This window comes from Aotus nancymaae, unplaced genomic scaffold (assembly GCF_030222135.1).
Source record: "Aotus nancymaae isolate 86718 unplaced genomic scaffold, 86718_ANA_hifiasm-v0.15.2.pri h1tg000029l, whole genome shotgun sequence".
Taxonomy (NCBI): Eukaryota; Metazoa; Chordata; class Mammalia; order Primates; family Aotidae; genus Aotus; species Aotus nancymaae.
The window spans coordinates 2,755,313-2,764,921 of NW_026988442.1; positions in this window are offsets into that span (position 1 = coordinate 2,755,313).

Here is a 9,609-nt window from a genome sequence, read left to right on the forward strand (position 1 = left end):
GCAGCCACTAGAAGGTGAAATAGGCAAAGAATGGGTTCTTTCCCACAGCCTGGAGGAGATGTGGCCCTGAAAATAACTTGTTCAGACTTCTGGCCTCCAGAACTGTGACAGCATAAATATCTGTTACTTTCAGCCAGTAGTTTGTGGTAATTTTTTATCGTAGCCTAGCAAATGCATATATTGGGCCCCCTGCAGGTATTGGGCCCCCTGAAGGTGAACATCTTTCCTAAAAGAACTAAAATGTTGCCAGATAAATTTGGAATGCAGTAGAGACTTCTCTGATTTGAAGGGAATGGTCATTCAGCATATGTGTGTTCAACTGAATCATCAGAGGAAGACAGAAAGAAAAGTACAGAATAAACCTCATCTAGAAATTAATTCAGATAATTCCTGTCCTTCTATTCCAAAGCCCCTCTGAGGAGTAATGACATTGTTTCTGCAAACTCTTCCCTGGGTTCCAAATGTCTTATACCAATTTTGCATCTTAGCAATAAATACAAACCTCACATCCTGCAGCTCCTGAGAAGCCAAACAAGATATTCTTCACTTTTTATGTCTATTTGTGAAAAAAATGATTTCATCTGAAAAAGCATTTGCTTCCACTTGATAACATATAGCTTTCAAGTGAATAAATGCACCATGACTCAGTTGTAAATTTTATTAAGTGTAACTTTTAACTGCAACCTTATGACAAAAAATTTTCCATAACAAATTAATCCCTTCCCTATGCAACCATACAAATCCCATTAAACCAAATAACCATGACCTTAAATGACCTCATGATGGCACAACCAAGGTTGTTTTCCAGAACATACAGAATTGAGATAAAATTTCCACTGACCAAAAGTAAATTAGTTGAATCTATCATGCATATTTCACTACCTTGTTCTTCAATCTTTAAATAAAATATCCTTATATTTCTAAAAACAGATCAAGAAGCTATCATCAGATTATCCAGGACTTTTAAATAAATGGCTTTACCTCAAGTAAGAACCTAATTTGATACTAATATTAGTGATAACTTTCCCCATTTGCAAAAATACCTTCATTTTTATTAAGTCATCAAATAACATTTTAAAAAACATAAAAAGAGTACAGGATAAAGAATATGAAAATATGCAATGCTGTTGAGGAATGGGGTGAGGGCATTCTTGTCTATCTGGTAAAAAAGAATTTTGTAATACATTTCTATAGCCTTGAAATATCCATATTCTTTTATCTAGTAATTCTACCAGTAGGATTTATCCTATGTAAAAGTGTACAAAAATCTATGTACAAGAGTACTGTTGCACTGTTTATGGTAGAAAAATATTGGCCTTATATAAGCATCACTAAGCAATTGATTAAATACACTGTAGTACTTAAATACTGTACTCATTACAATAACACTTTAAAGGAATAGTTATTTGCTTAACAACAGCAAATTTAGAAGAGTTTCTAAAAAATATGCACAACTCTTGTGAAGCAAATACAAATGCTCTTAACATACGGTTAAGAAAAAAAAAAATCACAAGCTATAAAAGTGCATGTGAGTCTGATCCAAATTTTTGTGTTATATGCATATTGCTTACACACACACACTATTTTACAACAGAAAAGACTGGCAAGACATACACAAAAACAAACAGTAGTTACATCTAGCTGATGGAACTTTAGGTAATTTTCTTTTCTTAATACTTTCCTATATTTAAAAATATTCATAGTGACTATAATTTTTATATTCCAGAAAAAATGTTCTAAAGCAAATGGAGGATAAAATTTTAAAACTTACTTCTTTTCATATAAATTAGTTTTCAAATAAGTCTTTTTTTCTAGCAGAAATCTTGGCAAGAAGAAAAAGCAGGAAGTGAAAAATATATAAAGCTGTAAAACACTGTCCTTCCTTTTCAGAATTTAAAAACCTTGATTATACAACGGGAGCCTTCACACATCCCAGTTATGACTGATCCTCATACATTACTTAGTAATTCATTAGTGTTAACTGAAACCTCTGCAATACTTATATTTGGGAAAAAAACTGATTGTGACCCTGCTGGAATTAGTTTTTAATGAATTCTCAGCTACAGGAAATCTATGGCCTTTGCTATGATTTATCTCTTATAAAGGATCACCTGATTAAAAACATTTCCTGGAGTTTCTTTAAAAAATGCAAATTGCATAGGAATAAAATAAAAACAGAAAGCAACCATTCGCTATTTGTCCCTGACTCTCATACTTGAGTATTAATCACAGTTGAGAGGCAAATGTAACTTCCTTAAAACTTAATAATTAAAAATAGATGAATAAAAATATTAAAGTGTGTTGCCTTTATAAATTTATTAGGTGACATTTGTGATCATGTTATAGGTTTCATTATATCAAGATTTTATAAAATATGTCTAAAATATGCTTAGTTACTTGGGGATATTTAGAGATCCAGGTTTATAAATGTATTAGATGACATTTGTGATCATGTTATAGGTTTCAGTATATTAGGATTTTGCAAAACATGTCTAAAATATGCTTAATTACCTGGAGTATCTAGAGATCCAGCTTCATTTCAATATAACGAATAACTGTCAATATATTCTAGGAAATAAAAAGTAGTATCTTTCCTCCTCCATCACAAAGTTCATGGCTGAAACCCTCCATAACAAAAAACAGATTAACAAGAGAGGCATACAAATTTATTTAATGTAAGTTTTACGTGACACAGGGGCCTTCAGAAACAAAGACTCACAGAAACAGAGAAAATCTTATATGTCTATGTTTAGTTTTGATAAAGAATGGATAGTCACATAGAAGCATGATTAGACAAAAGGGAGTATGATATAATGGTCATGAATTGGGGGAATTGAGAACGCTCTGTTCAGATTATTTGTGGCATCTTTGTGGTATCATTCCTTTCCTCCAGGTATAAGTTGGGATGCCTGTCACATGAAGGTATCTTGGAAAGAAGGTCAGAGATTGACTTTCCAGTTTCTGCAGTTTTCCCAGTTTCCTTTAGCTCAAAATACTCATTATATCAAGGTGCCATGTTTTCAGGTATTGTGTTCTGAGCCCTGGCAATATAATTCAATCTGTAATAATCAATTTTCAAAGAAATTAGAATACAATGAAGTACAGCAGCTTCCTAAGAGAAGAACTGAGTTGTTTCAAACGATTGCTTGGATGTTGGTTGGTTGCCTGTAGCAACTCCCTTGGAAATGACATGACTTCCTATGCCAGCCCTCCAAAATCCTCTAGAACACATCAAGGAGCTGAAATTGTATTAAAAGTACATAGTTGTCCATGACTGAGGTTTTCCAGCCTGATAATCCCTTGCCACTCACCTTTTGCTTGGTGCAGGTGAAGGCTCAAGCTAGGGAGCAATAATGGGGCAGGAGGGCTCAGTGGCAGAAGTGGAGCCTACCTACATGTGATGTTCTCTGAGGGGTCATATGTTTAAGTGCTTAGTAAGTCCACTCCTGCTTTAACAGTATTTTGATCTTTCAAAAAAAGAAAATGGTTTGCATATTAATCTTCTTCAAATTTCAACAGGTTTTTTGGGAACAGGTGGTGTTTGGTTACATGAATAGGTTCTTTAGTGGTAATTACTGAGATTTTGTGCACCCATAACTCAAGCAGTACACTGTACCCAATGTGTAGTCTTTTATCCCTCACCCACCTCTGACCCGTTCTCCTGAGTCCCCAAAGCCCACCGTATCATTCTTATGCCTTTCCATCCTCATAGCTTGGCTCCCACTTATGAGTGAAAACATGTATACATATTAATTATTTTCATAGCTGTGAATTACAAAGTGACTGCTGGAAAGAAATTTCTTTGATAACATTCAAGATATATCAACCTTTAGAAAAAATAAATAAATAAATAAATATATATATATATATATATATATATATATATATATATATATATATAGTTGTGAGGGGGGAATACAGAAGCCTTAGGAAAAGAATATATAATCTAACTGGGTTTTTCTCTTTCATGAATAATAAATCTGTTTTAGTAGGATTTGTTTTTTACATATTACAAAATATGCTCCAGAGTAAAAGTCTTCTTTCTTATCTTTAATGCTTCTGAAATAAAGTACTTCTGTTCTGACTAAGGGGCAGCACAGAGCAGAAGGTATGTTATTACTACTGAGAATTTAACATAAACAGAGTTAACATCATTAGCCCTAAAGAACATAAAAGCCCTGAGAAATAAGAGGATTAGGCCATCCTGGGATACTTGTAAATGAAGGACTACATAGTAAGGATTTTTTCCCTCTCTCAAAAGTAGAACTTGTCACTGTTTTCAAGGACAGAACTAACAGAATATATGATGGACATCTACAGTTTACCATGCAGAAAAGCAACAACTTCTCCCTTAGCAGGAGGTGCTAGCCATAGAAAACAATTTTCAGGGAGAGTTCAGCCCTTTTGGCTCAAACAGTAGTAGTTCTGAGGTCTGGGAAAATCGAAAACAAAATGGCAACATGCACAAATTAAGTACAGTTTTAGGTAGAGGTCACAGGTTATTCAATACTGGTCTCTCCTGGATCTTTCCAGGTGTTCTTCACCCAGGGCTTCCTGGACATAGAGGATCCCTCGTCTTTAAAAAGTCCTGGGGTTCCAGAGTAGGGACCATGAGAATGGAGGCTTGGGTTGACCTCTTCCTTAGCTTAAGTTTCTTCTTTGCAGGAATACTCTTTGAGTTTTTTCTTTTTAGCCAAGAAGGGAACTCAAGCTGGGAGCATAGGGGAAAGAATAGAGAATCTTTAGGTCCCCTGGATTTGCCTTAGATTATTGATTCTTAAAGTATGCTACCCAGACAGCAAACATCACCTGGGACTTCTTAGAAATGCAAAATCTCAAGCCCTATCCAGATCTAAATCAGAAATTCTGCAGGTGGGGTCCAGGAATCCACGGGGTATCCAGCTAGCCAGGTGATTCCAATGTAAGCTAAAGTTTGAGAAAACAGATCAAGTCTCCACCAAAAAGGAAAAAAGAGGGAAGAAGAAAATGGTCTTTTAATCTTTACCCAGCCCAGGCCCATTTGCCAAGGAAAGAAGCTGGCTAGGAATTTGGGACTAAAGCTTGGGTAAGTAAGAAAAAAAGTCCATTTGTCTAGAACGCACACTTTTCTCAGGAAGTCCATGGAAAATCGAGGCTATGGAGACTTTGAAGGCCAGTATTTGCTTTCCATCCAAGACCAAGAGTACATACTGAGGGCCTGAAGTAAATGAGTAATTTCCTCAACCAATTTTTTTCAAGTCTCATCCTTAAGAGTTAAGTAAGAAGAAAGTAAATATAGGGTGACTGAGTCCTAAACAAACACTCAGCCAACACAACATCCTTTCAATCTGCAATGCAGACTTTGCAGTCACTTAAATAACCTCAAGCAGTTACCTCTTTTGGCCCAAACCTTTATGCTCCCTGTCAACTATAAGCTATGAATGCTAATATTTCTCCTAAGAACTCAGGAAAAAAATATTGAGTAAGATTCAACCAGCAAATTCCTTTAAGTTTAAGGAGCTGCAATTGACAAATGAGCTGAGAAAGATTATGTTAAAACACAAGGATTCTAGAAGAAACATGCCCTCAGCTGCAGTGGAAAGCAGCATCTTCCCTAACCACCTTTCCCTTTACATTTTCCTCTCTGGATTTATGAGACTTGATTCCTTGCCCCTCAATACTGAGCATTTTGTACATTTCTCTTTGCTTCTCATTCACTAACTTATTGGTTATTTACTCCCCTAAACTTACTGGTTATTATTTAGAGAAACTGGGTCAGCAATCACTCTGTATTTTCACTTAAGCACCTTGTACTTCCCTTCTTTGAAGAACTCACCACCCTACATGGTAAACAGCTATTTGTTTATCTGTATCATCACTATATGATGACCTCTGTGAAGACTGGGACCTTGTTTGCTACTATACTGTCCAGCATATAGCAATAGACAATGAATGAATAAAAGAATGAATGAATGAATATCTTACTCTGTGGAGGAGCTCCCAACCAACTCTCAAAACAAATCAAGGCAGAAAGGACAATGGACTCTTCTCTTACACAAATGCACACTTTATTCTTTTCTTCCTTTCCTTCCTTCACTTCCTTCCCTTCCCTTCATCCCTCCTTTCTTTCTTCTTTCTTTCCTTCTCTCTCTCTCTCCTATCCCCTTCCTCTCTTCCTTCCTCTTCCTCCCTCCCTTCCTTCCTCCCTCTTTCTCCTCTCTCCTTCCTTCCTTTCTTCCTTCCTTCTTCTCCTTCCTTCCCTTTCCTTCCCTTTTCCTTCCCTCCTACTTTCCCTCCTTCCTTTCTTTCCTTCTTTCTCTTTCAGACTCTCACTATGTCACCCAGGCTAGAGTGCAGTGGCACGATCTCAACTCACTGCAACCTCTGCTTTCCAGATTCAGGTGATTCTCCTGCCTCGGCCTCCCAAGTAGCTGGGATTACAGGTGCTTGCCACCACACCCGGCTAATTTTCATCTTTTTAGTAGACACAGGGTTCCACTATGTTGGCCCGGCTTGTCTCAAACTCCTGACCTCAAGTGATCCACCTGTCTCGGCCTCCCAAAGTGCTGAGATTACAGGTGGGAGTCACTGCACCTGGCCCAAATGCACACTTTGGTATCATTTCTGTATATACTTGCTCCTCTCTCCAGTATCTTGAAATTCTTTTCACAGTGTTTTGTTCTCAATTCATACCCTGCTGCCTGCCTGCTGCAGGCTAAAACTAGACCTGTAGAATGAGTTTCCATTCTTTACCAGATTTGACAGGCTTGATGGTGGCTATCAATAATTTCTAGAATAAATATCCCAACCACACTTCCTCTGTAGCCTGAACCTCTGACCTCCTTAGACCCTCTGACCACTATCCCTTAGTAAGGGCTGTTCAGATTGGCATCTGGGTCCTCACTGGTGGGGCCTGGACCTGGACATGTCTTCATGGGGTGCATCGTGTTCTTATCCCTACAGACTGTCTCTTTAGAGGAGACCTTCTGGGCAGCTCAAAGTCCCCCTGTCTCTTATGCCCTGCCCTCTGTACTTTGCCCTTCATTTGTCCTTGGACTGACTCTGCCACAATTATTAGGCAAAACATCACCAATATGAATCATCTGTGTCAAGAGAGAAAGCTCCTTCTAGAAGCCTGATTTTGCTTTAATTATTGCACTATTTCAAAGGCAAGATTTTTATTTCATCTTCGCTTGAATAAGCTCTCTGAAGGTTGCCTAAGGCATGAGTGTGGATTAAGCCTGAGGATTTAAAATGGGACTTCACAAAAATGGGCAAAGTGCTTTGGAAAGGAGCAGGCACAAATTTAAGGATTCAAGGCATCCTTTATATTGAAACTATTTTCTGATTAAAATAAACATACATACACACACATAACGAGCTCTTCAATTTAATCAAAATTCTTTGTATTTAAAAATTCTCCAAGCTATTTTATAAATAAGTCTTTGCTATTATTACACAGGAGTCATAAGAAGAGGATAAAGCCTAAGACCATGTATATTAGAGCTGATCCCAGACCACAGAAGGAGAAAATAAAACATTCCTCTTCAGGTTTTCAAGCTGAAGGATATCCGAAATCAACAGTCTTCATGTGTTCATACACGCAGGGGCACTGCCCCATGACCTGAAAGTAACCTTTAGTCAAAGAGATGTCACCTACATAAATCTCAAATCTCATACAAGGTTATTAATCTCCTTATGTATTCAAAATTGTTCCACCTGGAATTCAAAAGCTTAAAGTAACTACAGAGATGGAACTAAGATAGAAATAGTGAGAAAACATTACATGAAATTTGAGGTTTGGGGAGGTTGATTTAATTTTTTTATACATGCGCATTATTTTCAAAATCTCTAAACCTTTTTTCCTCTTTGTCTTTTTATGCCCGAAAAAGGAATCAAAATCGTTAATCTCAGTTAACTTACATTAAAAGTGTTACCTTTTCAGGTGTCTCCTCCCCAGGTTTGGCATTACTAATTAACTATTACTTCAAATAATGGGAAATTTACTGTGTAAATTGGCTTATGCAGTGAGACTGAACATAAAAACTAGGTGTATATTAGATGCTGTCTTTGGCTTTGTCCAATAGACCAGCAGGGAGACTGGAATTGAGTCTGTTTCAGTCACATCAGAATAGCAGCAATAACATTCATGCAACTTGAAATAAATCTTCTAATGTGACATTGGAAAAGCTAATTAGAAAGACACAAATTTTATGGTTTTATAAGTAATTTGACCATCTTTAAAAATGAGTCTGCCTTTTATTATATATTACATTGTTTCTGCAATTAATATTAAATTAATATGAGCTGTATAGCCTGCTGGAATGGAAACAGAAGGGCAATCAGAGATGGATAACCTGCATTCCAGCCCCAGCTCTGTCCCAACTAAGTGTGTGACTTTGAGAAAGCCCCTTACCCTTTGAGTCTTAATATCCCTGTCTGTAAAATACAGAGGCTGAAACAGTCATTTCTCTGATGCCTTCTTAGCTTATATTAGTTTGATTAAACATTATTTGAGCTCCTATGAAATATAAATGCTATTTAAGACCCATATATATCCTTCCTGAAATATATTTCCAAAAATGAAAAAATGAAAGACACATTCAGATGGGCCAAGTAAGATTTAAAACAATGCATTACTATTGTGTATTGAAGGGTAACTAATAGAGTAATGACGTAGTGGCATTTCTGGAACAACTCTTCAGTATCAAAGCACACTTTCAAGATGCCAAATCCTTGCCCAATTCTTGTAAGGTCAACAGTCTTCAGATAACTGTCCCTTTCATAAGATGTGTGCTTTTATTGGATTATTTTAAAACATGTTTGCTTCCATTGCTTATATAGAAACTGAAAAACATCCCTCACTCTAACAAGGCCCAGAGGCAATAGGAAGGATATCAAAGGTCAGAGAGTTGGATGTGAAGCGATTCCCAAGAGTTCACATGGTGTTTTATTTTAGTAAATTTCTTTAACTTCTAATTCAAACCATATCCGCAGGCTGGGGAAAAAGAGAGAAAATGGAGCTTCTTTAACTAAGTTCCCTGCCCTCTGTTAGACAAATCCTTGGTTTTCCCAAGTGTCAGTACTAATAAACAGTTACAAAAATTGCTTTGATCCTAGTGTCAGCAATCAGTCTTTTTCTGAAGGGATAATGTTTGATCGAGCATATTCTAAAATGCTGTAAGACTGCAGCAAGTTTCAAAGAAACATCAGAAAGAACTCAACAGCCTGACCTGGAGACCAGGAGGATGACATTCTCATTAGGCAAGTCCATTCTCACTGGACTGTCTGCAGTAATGAAAAATGAAACTCATCACTCTGCTCTAAAAGCTTATGCTAGTGGCTATTTACCACTGACCCGACACACTTCTAGAAGCTCTCACAATAATGGCACCCAGCACCCACTTACTGTTTCACCATTTACCAAGTATTTTTACATACTGTCTTAAAGTTAGAAATCTTAACTCAACCGGAAAAATGTGGAAAATAAAGCTCAGAAAGCCTAGAATCCCCCAAATATAGTAGAATGATTAATAGAACTTAACAAACCTTTTGACTGAACACCCTCATTATCCGAACTTGGTTCTCATGAAGAAAGTTCCTTAAATTCAAGTAAAAAACACTCTAAAG